General features: G+C 56.5%; 2 long non-coding RNA genes across 3 annotated transcripts; one reads left to right on the top strand and one right to left on the bottom strand.

The window, feature by feature from the left end:
• Positions 1–7,609: 7,609 nt before the first annotated feature.
• LOC115274684 lies at positions 7,610–9,657 on the bottom strand. Its single transcript, XR_003901215.1, has 2 exons — positions 9,562–9,657; positions 7,610–9,021 (listed from the first exon to the last, which is right to left on the bottom strand). It is a non-coding gene; the product is annotated as an uncharacterized LOC115274684 (long non-coding RNA).
• Positions 9,626–13,167, top strand: LOC115274683. 2 transcript variants are annotated; one of them, XR_003901214.1, is made up of 4 exons: positions 9,626–10,678; positions 11,247–11,376; positions 12,310–12,439; positions 12,528–13,167. It is a non-coding gene; the product is annotated as an uncharacterized LOC115274683 (long non-coding RNA). The 2 variants fall into 2 exon arrangements; XR_003901213.1 differs by lacking the exon at positions 9,626–10,678 and having other exon boundaries at positions 11,131–11,376.
• Positions 13,168–19,081: the final 5,914 nt, after the last annotated feature.

Below are 19,081 nucleotides of genomic sequence, written 5' to 3'. Positions count from 1 at the left end.
TCATCCCCATCCTCTGTAAAGAAAGGAAACTGAGGCAAGAGAGTCATGTGATGGCCCAAGGCCACGCAGCGAGTGACCAGCGAAACAGAAGCCAGCACGCCAGCCATCAGACAGATGCTCCGAGCGGCCGGACCACTGGCGGCTCACGCTCACGTGTGCGCTGCGGCTCCTGTAAGCCACCAGAGGCGGCCACCGCGGGCTCGTGGTGACGGAGGGCGGCGTGTCAGCAGCGTCCACGGAGCCCGGAAGCTGTGACCGCCGCAGCGTCCACCGACCGTAGCCAGATGAGGCGTTGGTCCTGCCACGGATTATCACCTTCCACCAACAAGTAGCCTCACAAACATAGCGGAAGAAACCAGAGGTAAAGAAACATACACACTGCAGGATGCCTCTTAGAAAGTCAGAAACAACGAACACAGTTCAGAAAACGGGCACCTTTGGGGCGCCTGGGCGGCTCCATCGGTTAAACGGCCGACCTCCGCTCAGGTCATGATCTTAAAGTTTGTGAGTTCGAGCCCCGTGTCGGGCTCTGTGCTGACAACTCAGAGTCTAGAGCCTGCTTTGGATCCTGTGTCTCCCTCTCTCTCTCTCAAAAATGAATAAACATTAAGAAAAAAGAAAATAAAAAAAAGAAAATGAGTGCCTTTGGGGATGGGGGGTGGAGGAGCAGGTGAGGGCACAGGGAGGCTGCCGGGGCCCTGGAACGTTCTGAGTGCGGCTCTGGGTGCTGGCGGACAGGCAGGCATGGAAACACCACCGGTCGCCCAGTGCGCTAAAATCCCCGCTCCGTGCTCTGCGAGTCTGTGCTCAGCAGGATGGCCCCAAAGACGGCCACTCCCTACCCCCTGGCACCTGTGAGTGTTACGCGATGTGACAGCAGGGACAGCAGATGTGATTCGGGTTACAGACTTTAAAATAGGGAGCTTGTCCTGGACTACCTGAGTGGGCCCAGCGTGCTCTCCTCAGCTCTTAAAAAAGAGCACGCTTTCCCTGGCCAGAGAGGCTGGAAGCCTGTATTCATTTTCAATGGTCGATATAACGAACTACCACAAACAGCAGCTTCACACAACGCAGCCTTATTGTTTTCCTGTTTCCGGAGAGCAGGAGTCCAGGTGGGCTCTGGGCTCTCTGCCTGGGGGGCTCTGGAGGCCGAAACCCAGAGGTCAACCAGATGTTCGGCCGCCGAGGGCTGGGGGGAGGGGAGGGTCTCCATTCTTGCAGCTCCCAGAATCTCCTCCCCTCTCCCCAAAGGGAGAAACGCAAAGAAACGCAAGGCTGCAGCCCTCAACGAAAGCTGGAAATAAACCCATCTGTTCAGCAGGGCCAGAACTAGCGAGGCACAGAGGCTGAGGAGCGAGGGCTTCTGCGTGCATCCTGGGGCCCCGCCACCCCTCACCCCCACCCAGCCCTGCTGAGCAGACCCTGGGTCCTCGAGCCAGAGAATCAACCTCCCTGCCACACGCCACTGCTCATTCATTCACTCCTTCACTCCCTGACTCCTGACTCCTGTCCCCAGAAGGGCCAGAAGCGTCTGCTTAGTGTAGGTGCTGGGCTGGGGCTGGGGTCCCCTTCTGGGTAGGGTCCTGTGTGGAGTCACCACATTTAGCAAATGAAAATACAGGGTGCCCTTGGGGCGCCTGGGTGGCTCAGTCGGTTGAGCATCTGGCCTCGGCTCAGGTCATGATCTCACGGGTTGTGGGTTCAAGTCCCGTGTCGTGCTGACAGCTCAGAGCCTGGAGCCTGCTTCAGATTCCATGTCTCCCTCTCTCTCTGACCTTCCTCTGCTCATGCTGTCTCTCTCTCTCTCTCTCTCTCTCTCTCTCTCTCTCTCTCTCAAAAATAAATAAAATATTAAAAAAATACAGGGTGCCCTTATGTGGCATGTAAAAATACCGGCTCCGTATTTGGGGCATATACATAGCAAAAATAAGTATGTGCTGTTCATTGAGTCATATCTATGTGGGCCGTCAGTATTTTACATGAGACGTCTGCCCCCTTGTCACTTTCCTTAGTTACCCTGGTCACTGTCCCCCTGCAGGGGACAGCGGATCACAAGAACAGCCATCAGCTGGGCGGTGATCAGCTGGTGATCGGCCACCCATATAGCTCTCCGGCCCAGCCCAGCTGCTGAGGTGGCTCGGGGTCCCCTGAAGCCCAGGGTCTCTGACGTGGCCGTGCAGTAAAGTCCCCAGGAGCCTAGGGACCTCGTGCCACGCTGGTGCCTCCCCTTGGCTTTGGACTGAATTGGCCTGGGGGCATCAGAAACGCTCCAAGCTGGTCTATGGCCATACCACCCTGAACGCGCCCAATCTCGTCAGAAACGCTCCAAGCTGGAGACCTCCCCTCTCCTGAGAACAGGCCTTGAGTGAGAAGCAGGGCACCTGGTGGGGGTTAGTGAGTTCCGGTCCTACGTCTGCTGTTTTCTAGCTGCGTGCCCCCCTCGTTCCCTTCCTTCCCTTTCTCGTGCTCACCAGCCCGTCGTGAACGCCAATCAAGGCAGCGGTCCTCAAAGCTCCCTGGACCAGCAGCACCGCAGCACCTGGGACCCCGGGAGAAATGCAGAGTCTTCTAAACTGGCACCTGAGGTGGGGCCGCTGTCGCCTTTGAACCCGTGCGCCAGGACCTCAGGCGCAGGGGAAGGGCGGCCGTAGGAAGACGGGTACATGAGAAATCAGCTCCCAGCACCGAGTCGTGAATCGGGGGGCTCCCTCTCACCGCCGGGAGCCCCGTGCCGCCCTTCCCCTGCTCCTGCACAAGGTCAAGACTGCTCTCTGTGCAAGAACTTGCCAGTGGCCTCGGGACTCAGATGTTGTTTCTCTGGGAGACCAGACCTCCACCAGGCACCGGCCTCACCCTCTCTCCGGGCTCACGGCCCTGCAGCTGTGCCCCGGGTGGGCCTCCGCACCCCTAGGGGGAGAACTTCTGGCCCCAGCAGTGCTTGGCTGTCCCAGGGCTCCCCTGAGGTCTCCAGCGTCTGGAGTTGGGGCACCTTTCCCGGAGAAAGCTTCTCATTTCATCTCCGAGTTCTTCAAGTCCTGCAAGCCTCCTGCTGCTTGAAAATAAAAATGTGGAGTGATTGCTGATTGTGAGCTAGAGCTGAAATAACACCAATTTTCCTACTTTGGCGAAGCTGAAATAGCTTCTATCTTGGCCTGGGGCTTAGGAATCACAGAACTCCCTGGGCTCGGCCCAGATTGGCTGGGCCAGTTGACTTGTCTGAGCCTCAATTTTCGCAGCCGAGATAATAGTAATAATTACTATTTCAGTGATTGGGATACTAGTGGGATTTGCAAGGGCTTTGTCCCCGCGGCACTCTCCGAGGCCATTCAGCCGCACGCCAACTGGGCAGCTCGTTAGAATCGCCTGGGGGGATTCTACAGTGCAGATTCCCAGGCCCACACCGGGACCAAGACAGCGTTGGGCGGCCCCCCACCCCCCAGGGTTCCAAAGTGCAGCCAAGTTGGGTGGCCGATGGGCTGGTGGCCCGGATCCCTGTGCGCTGGGCCTGCCTTCCCCCCCTCCGGGGAAGAGCGCCTCTGCTGTGCTCTGGGGCCCCCTCCCTCAGACGCATGCGCCCTGGGCGTGGACACAGGCACGTTGGGGACCCAGCCCTCCACGTGGGCTACATCAACTGCTGCGAAGCGATCGAACCAAAGTCGACATATGGCAACTTAAAACACGATTCACTTCATTTAAGAGAAAGAGAAAAGGTGACTTCTTTTACCCTTCAAGAAAAAGAACAACAGAGCAAGTGTGCCGTTCACTGGAGGCAGATGGCGGCCTCTGCGGAGGCGTCTGCCTGTTCCCTCCCCAGCCTCCAGCGCCCAGGACTCCGCGCTCAACAAGGCTGGGCCGGCCCGCCCTGGGTTTGGAGCTGCGGGCCCCGAGCCCCGCCGCCCCGGCTCCCTGCACTCACGGAACATCTGCGTGCCCCTCCTCCCCAGGGCCTGGACAGGCCATTAGTCACTGTCTCATCTGGCGATGTCACAAACCCCCCTCAGCCTCCCTGCTCCAGCTGGTGTGGGGGTCCCCGGGGGCCTGGAGGGCGGGGCTGGCTCCAAGGCCCCCTCCTGCTTCTGCATCCCCAGCCACACGGGCCCTGAAGCCAGGACTCTGAGTGACAGCCCACTGGCACGGCCGACGTGCCTGGGCAAGGCCCTTGGGTGATGGAGGGGAGGAAACAGCTCGCTGGCTGGCTCCCTGGGTCTCCATAGATGGTTTCTCTCCCTTCACGAAAGACAGGCCCAAGACGGGGCGCCTGGCTGGTTCAGCCAGCAGAGTATGGGACTCTTGACCTTGGAGTTGTGAGTTCGAGCCCCATGCTGGGTGTAGAGGCTGCTTTTAAACAGATAGACCCAGGCAGCCCCTTAGCCCAGAAGAGCAGGGTGGGGTTTTGGGACATACATTTTTGTTAAAGTCCCTGTATTGATGAGGAATCTTCTCTTGCAAGGAGAATCCCACTCACACTGGCTTGAGCAAAAGGAAGATTGGTTGGCTCGTTAACTGAGAAAGCCAACGGTTCCAGCTTCAGGCCTGGCTGGATCTAGGTGTCCAAATACGTTATAAGGAATGTGACATCATCTCTCCATGCTGCACTCCTCTGTGTTTACTTCTATATATTTAAAAAAATTAACGTTTATGTATTTTTGAGAAAGAGCAAGAAACAGACCACAAGCTGGGGAGGAGCAGAGAGAGAGCGAGACACAGAATCAGAAGCAGGCTCCAGGCTCCGAGCTGTCAGCACAGAGCCTGATGCAGGGCTTGAACCCATGAACCATGAGATCATGACCTGAGCTGAAGTCTAACACTCAGCCGACGGAGCCACCCAGGCACCCAAGTTTGCTTCTACATTTACTACCTACCACTGTGTAACAAATTACCACAACACGTATCTGCCTAAAACAATAAATATCTATTATCTCACACAATTTTCGTGGACCAGGAATTCAGAAACAGTGTCACAGTTTGAGGTCTCTCATGAGGTTCCAACCAAGACTCCAGCCTGGCTGTGTCATCCGAGGGACTGGGGGCTGCAGAGTTGCCCCCAGGATGGCACGGCCCCGTGGCTGCGGGCAGGCGGCTGCTGAGCCCTCCCACTGGGGCCTCTCCAGGCAGCTGCTTGCCTGTCCTCACAGCATGGCCACAGGGCTGGTGACCAACAGGGATGCTGCCATGTCTTCAGTGCCCTAGAAGCCGCACTTGCTCATTTGTACAATCTTCTCTCAGTGACACCGGTCCGTTTCACCCAGGCGAGTGGGGACCACATGTGACATGGGTCCCAGCAGGTGGGAACCATTGGGGGGGCCCCTGGAAGGCGGGTGGCCTCGGCTTCCTTCTCGGGGCCCGCCGAAAAGCTCTTTCCAACGCCATGCCTGTCGCCGGCCAAACTTTTGTCACTCCGCTTGTCCAGGCTGAGCTGTGTGCTCACCGCTCGGGTCAGGGAGGGAGGAAGGTGAACCCGACCCGAGCCACAAGGGTGCAGAGTCTGAGAGAGCTCCTCCCTGAGAGGGGTCAAGGGGCTGCTCAGCACAAGATGAAGGGTCAGCCACGCCTTTGGTCTGGAGACCGTGTCTGCCCTGCCTCAGTTTCTGTATCTGTAAAATGGGTCTTCTCTAACCTCCTTGTCGCCATAATTAGGAAAGATAATGCATATTGACCATCTCACCTAGACGGTTGTTTTAGAAACACAGTGAGCCACTTAAAAAACAATGAGCATCACTAACTCGCAGACACTAAGAGCAGGGCCCCAGAGCCCCTTCCTGAGCTCAAATCCTAATTGCTGTGTGACTGTGACAAACTGCCGTCCTCTCTGAACTTGTTTTCCAAACTGTGACACGGAGACAGTGTCACTACCTGCCTCGGGTGCTGAGCAGGGGCCCGGACGTGGGAGCGAAGGAAGCATCAGTCACCTGGTGGGTGATTCCTGGCTTCGTCATGACGCAGGTTGACGGGGTCCTGTGTGGTGTGGGAGAGACCGACTGCCATCACGTTCATTTATGATTCAGGTTATGGCTTCCAGACTCCGTTGGCCATTCGCCGTGGAGTAATTACCGAAGGTATTACTTAACCAAACCGTAATCAGGGAGGCGAGCAGCCCTCTGATGGCTCCCAGGGAGCTGGGGGGAGCAGGGCAGGAGCTGCCCCGTCACTGAGCTGCCCTGCGGGGCCCCGGGGGCGAGACCTGGGGAGCAAGCCCAGGACCGGCCGCCCAGCTCTCCTGGCTGACTGGCTTCTCTGGGCCCCAGGGAGACTGAGGCAGGGGGCCCAGTAGGCGGCCCAGCCCACCCCCCATCACAGGGGCCACGTCACCCCTCTCTGCCCCCCTCCCTCAATGACCGTCCAGGAGCCCCTGCAAACGCTCTGCTGTCTCCTGGGGGTGGTGAGGCAGCTCCAGGATGGGGAAGGGCTCGCCCTTCCCTTCAGGCTTTGTAGAGGGAAGGCTTCGACAAATAAACAGACCCCCAGGAGAGCCCGGCTCTCTGGAGTTCTTCAAGCCAAGCCACACACAGGTCTCCCTGGTTGTTGGGCGGGGGGATGCTGGGGAGATGTCAGTGAAGATGGGCTCCAGCCGGCCCTGGACCTGGCGGGTGTCAAGTGCGGGCCGTGGCCCCTAGGAGCCCAGCCGGCGAGGCGAGGAGGGCAGGGGTGGGGAGGGTGTGGGCTCCTTCAGCCCTGGGCGCTGCTGCCTCCTGGTCCCCAACATCCACGTTCAGAAGGAGCGGCCACTGGGAACCAGAGCTGAAGGGAAGTGACCGCACGTGGGGCCGCGGGGGCCGCCTGCACTCCCTGGAGCGCCCTGCCCGTGACCACCCTTACCGCTCACCCTCTTACTCTCTGGATGCAGGTGCTCTGAAACCCCAGGGAAAGTTCTAGAGGAAATGCTGCTTTCTGACCAGAGAGGGTGCTGTTGCCTCACAAATGAGCCGCCCAAGCCGGCTGATGGAAAAAAATTTCTCTCTGCAGTCCAAGGACTCCCAGAAGTTTCCATCGGCAGAAAGCCTCAGAACGGGGCCTGAACCCCGACAGGTCCTGGGCCTTCCTCCTTCTGGTGCCCCGTTCCCAGGGAAGGGCCCCTCTGGACTCCCACGGGTGTCGGGGAGAGGAAGAGGCTATCGGAGGGAGGGGACACGGAGGCACAGCCCACCAGGTGCCACCCACCCACCACCGCCACGTACAGAACTCCCCCCCTGGCACGGGGCCACGTAAGGAGCTGCACCATGTCCCAGTGTAGCAAATCTTGACCCTGTAGATCACCCCAGATCACCCCAGCGGGGGTGGACATGACTGCCGGACCCCGCAGAAATGGCCCGCACCTGCCTGAGCTCACAGGCACGCCGTCGGCGCCCGGGTCTCTGCGGCCCCCGAGGCACAGGGCCCCTCTGTGTGGCAGAGGGGCCTTCAGGTCCAGAGTGGCATTTCTGCTCCCCAGCTGCACGTCTCGCTCTGTTAGGAGAGTGCGTGTCTGACGCCTGCGTGGGGACGGGGCCTGAGCTGTCTCTCCCGATGGGGCCACGAGGGTCTCTTCATACCCGTGTGCCCTGGAGGGGTCTGGCGTGCACAGAACCCTTGGAGAAGTTCCCATTAAACCATCCGTTCTGACCCCATGTTCTCAGTTTTTAAGCCACATTTATTTATGGCCTAAGAGGGACCCCCCTCCTCATTTTTCTGGAAGAAAAGGAACATGAGTGAGAAGATTCAGCTCAGGCCACCGGGTTTGCATGGCCGTGCTCTAAAGGAGGCCACGGGCCGGGCCCCCAGCTTCAGCTGAGCCAGCAGCCAGCGGCGTGGAAGCCCGTGAGTCAGGGGAGATAGGAGAGGGACGCTGTGTTTTCTTTTCACATTTACGCATCAGGAAGAACGCGATGGAAAATGGGCCAGGTTCCTCCCGAGCCCGCATTGAGGGAAAAGCATACATCAAGTCAACGTCCACAAAAACACTTTTTTTCCGCCGTGGACAGCTCTGCCAGCTAATCTGGTCCATATCCCGGGGCCTCTGTTCGTTTTTGTAAATAAAACCAGCGAGGACTGCTTGTAAAAATGAACATTCTAGGCCAAACTTGCTAATTTGATGCCAACTGGAATTAATCAGGCATACAGAAATCCTGGAGGCCTTTCATTGACGCTCAGGATGGCGGCCCTAAGTGGCCTGACATCTGTCCAGGGGTGCTCACTTGACCCCCAAACGGGGCTGGCTGTCAGGGAGCTGGGCCCGTATCCTGGGGCCCCCGACGGTGGACAAGGCCGAAGCGGAGCAGCTCTCGGCACAGCAGCCCCTCGGGGGCCTCGGGGGGCCTCCACGGGCTCTGCTTAGCACATCTGAAATGTATACAGGAAACACCTGTGTTCTGGATCCTTCTCCCTTCAGCCTTTCTCGATGCTCCTTCCAACCGCAGCTGCGGGGCAAGTGGCCGAGAACCTCATCCACAGCGGCCCCCACCGCTGCTCCTGCCGGTCACCCTCCGGGTCCTCACCTCCAGCACCCACCGCGGTCACCTGGGTGCTCCCCCCACGGAGGGGCTGACCTCACGGGAGGGGCTCTCTCTGGACCTGCTGGGACTCCAGGCCACTAAGGTCTCTCCCTTCTGTGGTGGCTGTGTCACGTGGCACAGCACGTATGCTCCGTAATCCAGGGGTTCTTAGCCGGGGGGGCCACCTCTGCCCTCCAGGGGCATATTTGATAACATCTGGAGACATGTTGGGTTGTCACGGCTGGGAAGGGGCTCCTGGCATCGAGTACGTGGAGGCCAGTGGTGCTGGTGGACAGCCTGCAGCTCGCAGCACAGCCCTACCCCAGAGGACTATTCAGTCCTAAGCATCAGTAGCACAGAGGTTGAGAAACCCTCCATGATCTACTCAACAGTAATGGGCAGACATAAGGTCCAAATTATAAACGTTGTTGTAAAGACTCCTTTATACCCAGAATGCTCTGCCGTGGATCAGCGTAACGGACAGAGAATACAGCAAAGTGCCATCTGGGCATCTGGAAGAAAGCAGGAACACACATCTCTGTCCGCGAGGTACCTGTGCGAGGTGACGCGAGAAGGGGGTCCTTGGGGACAGAGCTCTCGGGAGCAGTCACCTCTGCATCAGGCTCTCCCAACCGCTGGACCCTTTGTGGTCCTTCCTGACCCAGGGGCAGCGAGAAGGATCAGAAAGGTGAGCCGGAGGGATCCGGACAACTGAACTGCCTGCATCCCGTGGGCAGACGTGACTCCTCCCCCGTGACTCTGCCGTCAGTCCCGCTCGGGCCCAGGAGGGCCCCCTCCGCCAGCTCCCCGACCCCACGGCCCCCTCCGCCTCGCCTCCCCTCTCTCGCTCGCCCTCGTCAGGACCTGCCTGTCCCACGCAGGCGAGGAGGACCTTGCCTGTTCCCTCTGCTTTCCAACGGCTCCACTTCCGGGACGGAACTCCAACCCCACCGCTTTGGAGCAGCCTCCCCAGGCCGCCCTGACCGCATGCAGCCCGGCACCGGCCCCTCTCCTGCCCTGGCCGATCTCGTCACTTGCATTTGTCTGTGTCATTCTCTGGTGCCCAGCCCTCCGTCCCCCTTGGACGGCCAACCTCACAGTGGGTTCCGTGGGTGTGCTCCTCCCGCAATGACGGCTCAGACCCCTGCCCGGCGCCTGGTACAGAGGGACGCACTCGGGACCACCTGGCACCCCCAGGAGGGGGAGCAGCCCACGGGCAGGACTTCTCTGTCTTGGTCATGGGTCTGTGTCCGGGGTCAGCGGGGCGCCTGCTTTATGACGGGAGCTCTCAGTGGATGGATGGGTGATCAGTGAGTGAGCCAGCGAGGGAGGGAATGAGTGAATGACCAAGTGAGCAAACGAGGAAGAGAGGAGGGAGCGCCGGGGGTGGACGGGCGGGCTGGACCTGACGCCGGCGCTCGGCGCCCACCGCTCCCCTGTGACCGCGTCTCCGTGTGGAAGCCTATTCATCCGTTTTACAAGCGAGGAAACTCGTGCCCTCTGATTAGCAAAGCCAGGGAGAGGTGGTGCCCTTTTCCCGCCTGGGGACCCCCGTCTCCACATTCGGCTGCTTTTTGAAAACCGCTCGACACCGGAGGCTGAGACTCCACGCAGGTCGGAGGAGCCGGCGCCCCGCCTCCGCGCAAGCGCACAGGAGCTAAAGTCGTAAATTCTGCCCTTCCCCCCCAGCTGCATGTTTATTGCAACTCGGCCTGAGCACAACTGTGTCCTCGGGAGAGAGAGGAGACCCAGAGGTCTCCAGGCCAAGAGTAATCAGCATTCCTATGAACTTTGGAAAACGCTCAGCTTCCAAGGGGCATCCGTCCTCTGGCCTTGTCCACCACGGTGCGGCTCCCGGCCCCCCTCAGGCCCTCCGGGGCCCGCACCCGTGACCCGAGTGCGTTGGTGTCCTGAACACCGCGACCGACAGGGGCCCTTTGTGACCATCAGCAGCATCCTTGCTGTTGCCCCTTTGGAAGCGAATGATGTGTTGTATGTTTCAGGTGTTGTTGACATTTTAAATCTTAGCTATTTCAGAGTAGAAGTGACAAGTGTGTGTTTGGGCTTTGCTGGCTCAAGAAGGGAGAGGGAGGAGGGTCGGGGAAGGGGGAGAACGAGAGGAACACAGGATCAGCTACGAAGCCCGGCAGGTGTTGGAGGCGATGTTTGAGGTGCGCGAGAGGGTCTGAGAGCGGAGGACCGTCCCCCAGGTACGCGCGGCGGGGAAACCTTTACTTAGCGCTTAGTTTTAAGAACCTTCATAATAAAGCACTTGCGCCTGACGGCTGTGTTAGCTACAGCCGACTTTATAATTTCACTTTGCCAGGTTACTCATTCTTGAAATGTGTGTTCTTTATACCCAGAGGAATGGTTTCTATTTTCCGAACTTCAAGAAAGCTGTTTGAATAGAAAAACAGCGATCTTTGAGCCAGGCCATCAATAGCTTTTTAAACTGAAGCAGAAGCAACAGTAGGAGGACTGGGGGGGCGGGGGGGCGTTTCCCAAGACCCCCTTGGGGGGGCGGGGCTTAGGACCAACCGGGGGTGGTGAGGTTGACACCAGGCTTTCCCCTCATCGGTTCCTTATTTCCGATAACACGTATCAGTGAGGACTCCACGCGCCCTCCCCGTGCTCCTCCGCCACTTAATCTGTTCGGCGTGAACGAAGAGTGCGGGGTTTGCGAGGCACAGCCCGCGGGCTCGGGCGGTGAGGCGACCCTCCCGGGACTTCCTGCACGTCACCCCGGGTGTCTTCACCCTCCTCTCCGTTTCCACCAAGGCAAGAGCGGGGAAGGGGCTGGGACCCTCTCTGGCTCCGCAGTCCCCTCCACACAGACAGGCCGCCTCCTCTCCACGTTCTGCCTCTTCCTTGGACTCCCCAGCGCAGCGCAGCCTCAGGAACGTCGATGGTGAGGAGGAGCCCCCTCCCCCAAATTTCCCTTCTGCGTCCTGGCGTCCGAGGGCGAGGGACGCTGTGCTGGTGACCGAGGAGTCCATCTGGGTCACGGGCAGCCAATCAGTGGTCTCGTGCCAAACCCCTAACATCTGTCTTGGTCCCCCGCTCCCCCCTCTGGTGCAGCCTTCCCGCCACCTGGGGGGGCACGCCACAGCGGACATTAGCTCACATCCTGCTCACATCCTGCTCTGCTTGGAGCCTCTGTTGACGCTCTGTGAAATCCGCAGTCCTCACTCAGCATGGTTTCCAAGGCTCCTCATGAGTCTGCCCCAACTCGACTGCCCACCCCCACCTCTCTGAGCACTGGAGTCAGCCCCCCACCCCGCACCCTGTCACCATGCCTCTGCTCCTTGTGTGTCTACAAGGGTGGACCCCTTCTCCAGCTCTCAGTCTTTCCCAGCCCTGTATGCCTTCCGGACACAGAGTCAGTCTCCCTCGCTAAGTTGTGGGCCCTGTGAAGACACTGGGGCGGGGGCTTTCTCCCAGCGCCCCCCGGCGTCCCCCGGTGTCCTCCATATCCCCCCGCATCCCCCCGTGTCCCCCCGCATCCCCCGGCATCCCCCCAGCGTCCCCCGTGTCCCCCGTGTCCCCCGGTGTCCCACATGCGCTCTCTGGGCACCTCTTCATGGTGCACGTAGATACAGGTGTACAGTAGCCACCGCGCATCCGAGATTTAAAACACATTTGTCCCCATATTTGTGGGAGTCACATGTTTGTAAAGTTACAGAGCTGACACCTGTTCTTAGCATCCTTGTTGTCCTTCAGGGCTTATTTCCGGGACCCCCCAGGAGGAGGCTCTAAGGATCTGGGGACTGATGGATATAAGCCAGGTCCCCCTGAGAGGAAAGAGAGGGTGACCTCTTTGCCACCTTCCTTTTCAACAAAGGACACTTGTTACCAGTCATGGTGGGAAGGCTCTTCCGTGCAACAGTTCCCCGAATACCCTGAGCCGCCGAGGCTGATGTCACTCTTGTCTGCATGGCACAGATGAGGAACCCAGGACCCAGAAGGGCTAGGTCAGTGGGGAAGGCCCCCTCCCCCCCCACGGGAGCAGGACTCCACAGTCTGCTTTACACTTGACCCTCTGCTTCCACATCTCCCCAGGCCTCTGAATTCTCAGCGAGCCGGAAGCAGGCAGAGCAGGGCCGGGCATCCCCTTCTTACAGCTGGGGACTCTGGGGCCCAGAGAAATGGAGTGATCGTGGCCAAGACCGCACGGCAGGCTGGTGGCAGAGCCGGACTCGGACGAGGCCTGTCTGCTCCTTCCCCACCATCGGGCCACGTCAGCAAGCTCGCTCGGTGCCGGAGCCTCGCCGTGGGGCTCAGTGGCGCGGCGGCGAGTGTGTGCGTGGGTGAGGCTTTGCACGTGACCTATCTCACCTAAAGGGAGCCGCGCTCGATGTGCGCCTGCGTGCGCTTCGGCGGTTTCATCTAGAGAATGTTGCCGGCCTGGGACTATTTTAAGCCATTTTTTAAAAGCCGCTGGTACACCGTTCAGCACACATCAGACTCCCCTTCAATACGGTGTCGTTGCCCAACTGGCTGGAAGGCATTAAAGGAAAAAGCACCGTAAATCACAGAGAAGAGCCTCAAGGGTTAATGGAAGTGTGGCTTTTGGACACAGCGTCAGAGACTAGCACGTCCAAGCCGGCAGGGGCTCCTGCCCTGGCTGTCGCTTCCAACCCCCTTTTAAAGGCAAGCTCTTAATTGGACTTTTAAAATATGATGCTTCTACACTTTTTGACTCCTGTTTATATCTCTGAAGATAGACTTTAATTGCGTCTATTACTTTTATTGTAAGTATTACTGTTTTCATGACTACGTGTTCTAAAAATAGCAGCACCGCGCTCTGAGCCGTGCACACGAGCTGACTTCATTTCCTTCGGTGTCAGAGTTCAGGGTTCAGCTGATGGGTCTTTGGGGAGGGTTTCAGCCCGAACAGAATGACATTTTTATGAAGACCAGGCCAAACAAACAAACAAAAACCCCCGAGCGATCATAGTTGGAGGGCAGTTTGGGGAGTTTTCAAGCCTATGTGAAAGGCGCACATTCTGGAACCCAGAGCGTAGTCAATTAAAGGTTCCAAGGAGAAAGCGCTAAAGACCAAGGAGGGCATTTTTTGAATCCGTCGTCGTTCAAGCAATTTTCTCTCTCCGTGCGGACTCTGATGGTCTTTCAAGCAGAAAGTGAGCTGGCGACGGGGTGAGCGGGGCCGGTCCCTCCTCCAGCCTTCAGCAGACCTTTGCCTCTCATGGCAGACGCAGATCGTAACCCGCTTCTGTTTTTCCAGCTCTAGTACGTGCTTGGCGTTGCTATTTCAGGCTGAAACCTGAGTGGTGAGCTCATAAACCCCACCTTCCATTTTCTCCCATTTTCTCTCTCCTCTCTCTCGGAAGTGAAGAGAGAAAGGACTTTCGGTAAAGCCCTTGATATCCATTTGCTTCTGGGGGCTCAGAGCATGGCCTTGCCTTCTGTGACTCAGAATCCTGTCATTTTCAACATTTGGCAGAGACACAAATAGCAAATAAATCAATATTGCCATGGAGACTATCATTTCTGAGCCAGACTTAATTATGAATTATTAAGAATGGTTCAGTTGAATTAAAAGAATTAGCAGAGCCTCTCTATTTAATGCAGGCTCCAGTGATGCGTGTTAAGTAGCAACTAGGTTCATTACCAAAAGTTAGATTCATTAGGTTATATAATTTGCAAGTTTCTATTCTTAATTTCTTCTAGCCAATTCCAATTATTTTCTTGAAATAGCATAATTAGTGGCAAGGAAAAAAAAACCACATTAACATGACATGAAAGTAACACATTTTTCTTACCATTTGGTTACAAGACTCTTTTGGACGTATTTTTGGGCTCGGATAGAGCGGGACTCCTGTGCACGCAGACCTGTGCCACAGAGGCGTGTCCTCACCTTCCAACACACGACTCCCCCATTAACCCTAGGAAGCACTCTCAGCAACAGGTACGCGGCTGAGCCGTTTCATCTCAGCTTTCGGAAAAATCTAAGATTGGCATTTGCCTTCCAGTACCTAATTAAAATTTCCGCAGAATGTCTTGGTGACTTCTTTTTTTTTTCCCCCACCGGCTTCTCCTTTCATGAGAAAGTAATTGAAGTTCCAAGTGAGCCTTGTGGACCTGACCTTTGAAAACACCCACATTTTGCGTGTAGCGCTGGGAATTTTAAGGACGGTGACATCTGGCAGCCAAGGGAAAGAATGCAGAACCTTTCGGAAATGATTTTAAATTACAGTCCCTAATAGGCAATTTTATAACCTGTTTGTCTTCTCAATGCTCCTGTGGCTTTTGGTATTTCTTATTATCTTGCGTGAGTAAGCATTTAGCTCAGGTAAGACAGTGCTTGTTACGAAGCCAGAGAGAGAAACGGACAATTAGCCAGTTGATTTCAGCTATATAAACAACTGAGCTGGAATATTTCAGCCAAGAAAAGGAGGAAGGAGCAGAACATGTGAAGGAAGGAACTGGGGGTGGGGAGGGAAGGAGGGAAGGAGACAGGAAAAGGGAGATGGGGAAAAACTTTCCCTGTGTGTGGATCTAGCGATCAATAGATCCAGGCTCAGAGGGTCAGGAACAATCTTACTGCTATCAGACTTCCTCTTGATTTGGATTAGACATATTCAAAAAGGCTTAGTCTCCGTAGCCTTGCCCGGGTAAGGCGGGCAAGGGAGAACTTGATGCCTGGGTTGTACCTATTTCTCCGGGAACTTTTCCCCACTGGATGCGCTATACTTCTAGGCAGCTTTGTCTCTGCATCTGGGAATGGTTTTGCCGTGGGATGGAGGCGTCCCAGTAAACCCACTCCTCGAACTCCAGGCTGAGTCCCCCCACGGCTCCACATGCGTGGGGTCATTTACCCGCAGGAGGGACGGAAAACCAGTGGGTCCACTCCAAAGACCGGAATGAGTAGTAAGAAACACTGACGCGAGCCTTCCCCTAACCTCACGGAGGAGATGAAGTGCTCATGTCTTGTAAACTCTATCCTTCTAATATTATGGTTTATTGATTTCAGAATCCTCTAAAAACTTTCTCACTCCAAGAGAAGGGAAGGATCTGGTTGAAAAGCAAATGGTGAATTTAAAAAGGCCACCTTTCCATGTGGTCTTCCTGCATCTAGGAATTTGAACGGCCTCTCCTGTGTCCCCAGCCAGGCTCCGGGTCAGCTCCCCGTGGCTCAGTGACCCGCTAGAACCTCTGCTCACTTAGTCACCCAACAGCGGCGGGGCCCCTCGCCCGGCTCAGTCAGAGAGCTCACAATCAATCTTGTTCTCCAAATTAGAGTGGCCTTGAAAATGTTTCATTTACAATAAGAGACAAATGCTCATTTTGCCATGTTTCGACAAGACAGCTGAGCCGAGGAGGTACGTGGTTGGATTTAATCGTTTGGTCCATTAGGTGGGTGTCTGGAAGTGTTTTTAATGGCCTGTTCCTTCTTGCAAAAAGAATTACATGGGTCCGCAGGGTGGACGTGTGGGCCGTGGAGGGGGCTTCTGGAGAGAGAGCGGAAGCTCTTTTTCTCCCCGGCCTTATTGATGTGCAGTTGATAAGCACGCACGACATCGATTTAAGCGTGGGACCTGATGTTTGCCATACATCTGTGCTGCGGAAGGGTTTCTCCAGTCAGGCTAACTGGTCTACCCACCGCTCACATATTTCCCTGTTTAATTTGTTGTGTGGCGAGAACACTTAGGATCTACTCTCTCAGCAAGTCTCCGGTGTGCGAAACGCTATTATTAACCCTCCTCATCCTGCCCGAGTTCTTCTTGTAGCAGAAGAACGCCTCCCAGGGCCCGAGGGGCACCCCCAGGAGGCCGTCTCCCCCGCTTTGCTCTTTCGGGGATCCCACGCAGCCTGAGGGAGCCTTGCGGAAACAGATTTGCATGAATCCCAGGTGACTGGGACGCACCATGAGTGCGGTTTTCTGCCTTCATTTCTGTGCTTATTTTCTTCATTTGCCAAAGACCGTGGTGAATCACGGACATTTCATCCTAATTAAACGCGTGCAAACATATGTGAGCTGAGAAACAAGGTAGAAAACAGATCCAAAGATGGAAGAGATTTAACCCAAGGAAGAGAAAAGGCAAGGTTATTTTCAGCGTGGGAGCCCTCTTTGGCCCCTCTCTCGAGGATTTGTTTTTAAAATCCACTTACGTCTTATCAGCAGGAGGATCAGAGTCCAAGAATTCTGAGCTCCGAGGTCACCATCTGACCTCCACTCCTACATTCCTAGCCTTTCTGCCTTCCGGAAAAGGTCGCAGAAGCCCTCATAGAGAGCGTGTGGCTCTCAGGGGCTCAGCTCTGGGGAGAGAGCGGCATTTCCATGCAGAAGGCTGGGGGGGACGCCCGCTCACGACAGAAGTGTCCCACGTAGGACACCGGATAACCCAACTCTCAGGGGGCCTCTTCCCACCCACAGCTCTGCAGAGGGCCCCACTCCAGGTCAGGACCTGAAGCTGAAATGTCAACACCCTCTGATGAGAAAGTTCCAGAAAATCCAGGTGAAACACGTTACTCCCCAGGAAGGAAAACCATCTTCCCAGGCCTTCGCCCCGGAGCCCCACGGGAACCACAGGCCAGCGACATCACCGTCACTACCAGCGATACCAAACAACACGTGTGAAGTGTTCGGGCCACACACCTGATGATTCTCCCCACGGCGTTGTGAGAAGTTGGTGCTTTTATTCCCTTCTTGCAAACGGGGACCGAGGCTGAGAGGCTGAGCACGGTTAACCTTGGGGACCGTCACCTATGGCCCCACAGCCTCTGGGAGTTAGAATTTCAGGTCCTTTGAAACCCCCCCTCACAGGAACACCCCCCCCCCCAATGCTGTTTCTAGCACCACTTCCAACAGATCCGGGCCTCGGACGTGAGAAATTCAGGCGGCCCGGGCCCAGCTCCAGCCACTTATGAAGCAGAGGCACGCGCTGTGACATTTTTTCTCCTAATCATTGTCTTATTTGCCAGCTGCAAAACTGTGGGAGACATCGGAGGCCTGAATGACGGGAAAGCTGAAGCCAGAGGCTTGTCTCAGATGTGAAGACCCAGACACTAGTGGACTCAGACCATGAAAGACAAGACTCGCTCTTCCAAAACATCTCCTTTCTTTCTAGGCCGGCGGGAGAAGAATTTTTTCCGACCCCCCAACCTGCCTTGCCTTGTTAGAAGGGAATACTTGGACTAATTAGAAAAGGACCGCACGCAGAGGGCAAGCGGTCTATGTTGCAAACTCGGTGAAGTTTGCCCCGGGGCTGAATGCACAGTTTTCATGGGCCTCTGTCTTTCAAGGGCACTGAAATACTCAGGCTTTGCAAAGCCCGTTGGTGAACTGGGCAATTGCATTGTCTTTCCTGCTTCCAGATGGCCAAACGTTCTGCCACAGTCTCGTGTTGGACGAAAATATTTTTAAAATTTTTTTTCTGTTTTTTCTTTATTTTTGAGAGACAGAGAGAGAGACAGCACGAGCAGGGGAGGGTCAGAGAAAGAGGGAGTCACAGGCTCTGAAGCAGACTCCAGGCTCTGAGCCAGCTGTCAGCACAGAGCTGGACTCGGGGCTCGAACCCACGAACCATGGGATCATGATCGGAGCCGAAGCCGGACGCTTAACCGACTGAGCCACCCAGGCGCCCCTGAATGAAAACATTTCTAATTAACGCAGCCCCTTTGGGATGGATTGTTTCAGAACACACAGGGCCGTACTTTGATAATGAGGCGGCTTTCCACTCTGCCTGGGGGCTGTCATTTATCACAACCTGGCTAACTAGACACAGAACCAGATGGCCTCATTTCTTCCTGGGGGAACACATCAGCGGCCGTTTAAGAGACATCAATACGTACTAGAGGGGACCAAAACACACCTCTGCCCGAGACAGGTGACACAAATGTAAACAGAATATGCCTCCTCGTTCAGTGACAGGGGAATCACAAGAGCAGAGATGGTAGAGCTCTGTAGGGAAATCTGGGGGCCCCCACCCAGGTCCCCGTTTCCTGGCTGATGTACCGCCCCCCAGCTGCTAACAACTCGCACTCCAGCCTTCCTCTTGAAGACTGGCCACCGGCCGACGGGAGCCTCTGTCCCGGCAGGTGCAGCCTGAGCAGGAGCAGGGATTATTGAGCGAGGGGACGCGGGCGTGAACGTAGCCAATGGATGTCGGGGTGGGGATTGGACAGCCTAGGTCTCTCCCCTCTGGAGGGCCAGGAGGCGGGGAGCAAACTTTGAGCAGTGGCTCATCTCCAGAGCTCTGTGGGATCAAGTGGAGTGTAACTGCCCTGAATGCACCCCTTTGCTAAGCTCCATCCCCCGGCCCACGCCGGACTCCCCGACAGGGTGAAGGGAGCGTGTGGAGAGCATGCTTTCATTCCAAGAATCCCTCGGGGAGGCGCCTTCCAGACCCTCCATCCTGGGGGCGGAACCCCTCCCCTCCAACGGCTCAGTCACCCACTTACTCAACACTGAGTTCACTTGGAGAACTTGGCATGTGGTAGGAGTGTCAGTCAATGTCCCACAAACCTGCGGGGCCGGTCATGTTTGCACCCACGGCTCCCCTCGCACAGATAGCAACTGAGTGAGCAGTGGAACAGAAGGGGATTTTTAGTGAGCTCTGAGCTTGCCCCCACTTCCCAGCTATACGTGG

The sequence above is a fragment of the Suricata suricatta genome, chromosome 12 (genome assembly GCF_006229205.1).
Source record: "Suricata suricatta isolate VVHF042 chromosome 12, meerkat_22Aug2017_6uvM2_HiC, whole genome shotgun sequence".
Classification (NCBI taxonomy): domain Eukaryota; kingdom Metazoa; phylum Chordata; class Mammalia; order Carnivora; family Herpestidae; genus Suricata; species Suricata suricatta.
This window is presented reverse-complemented; position numbering and strand designations above follow the sequence as displayed.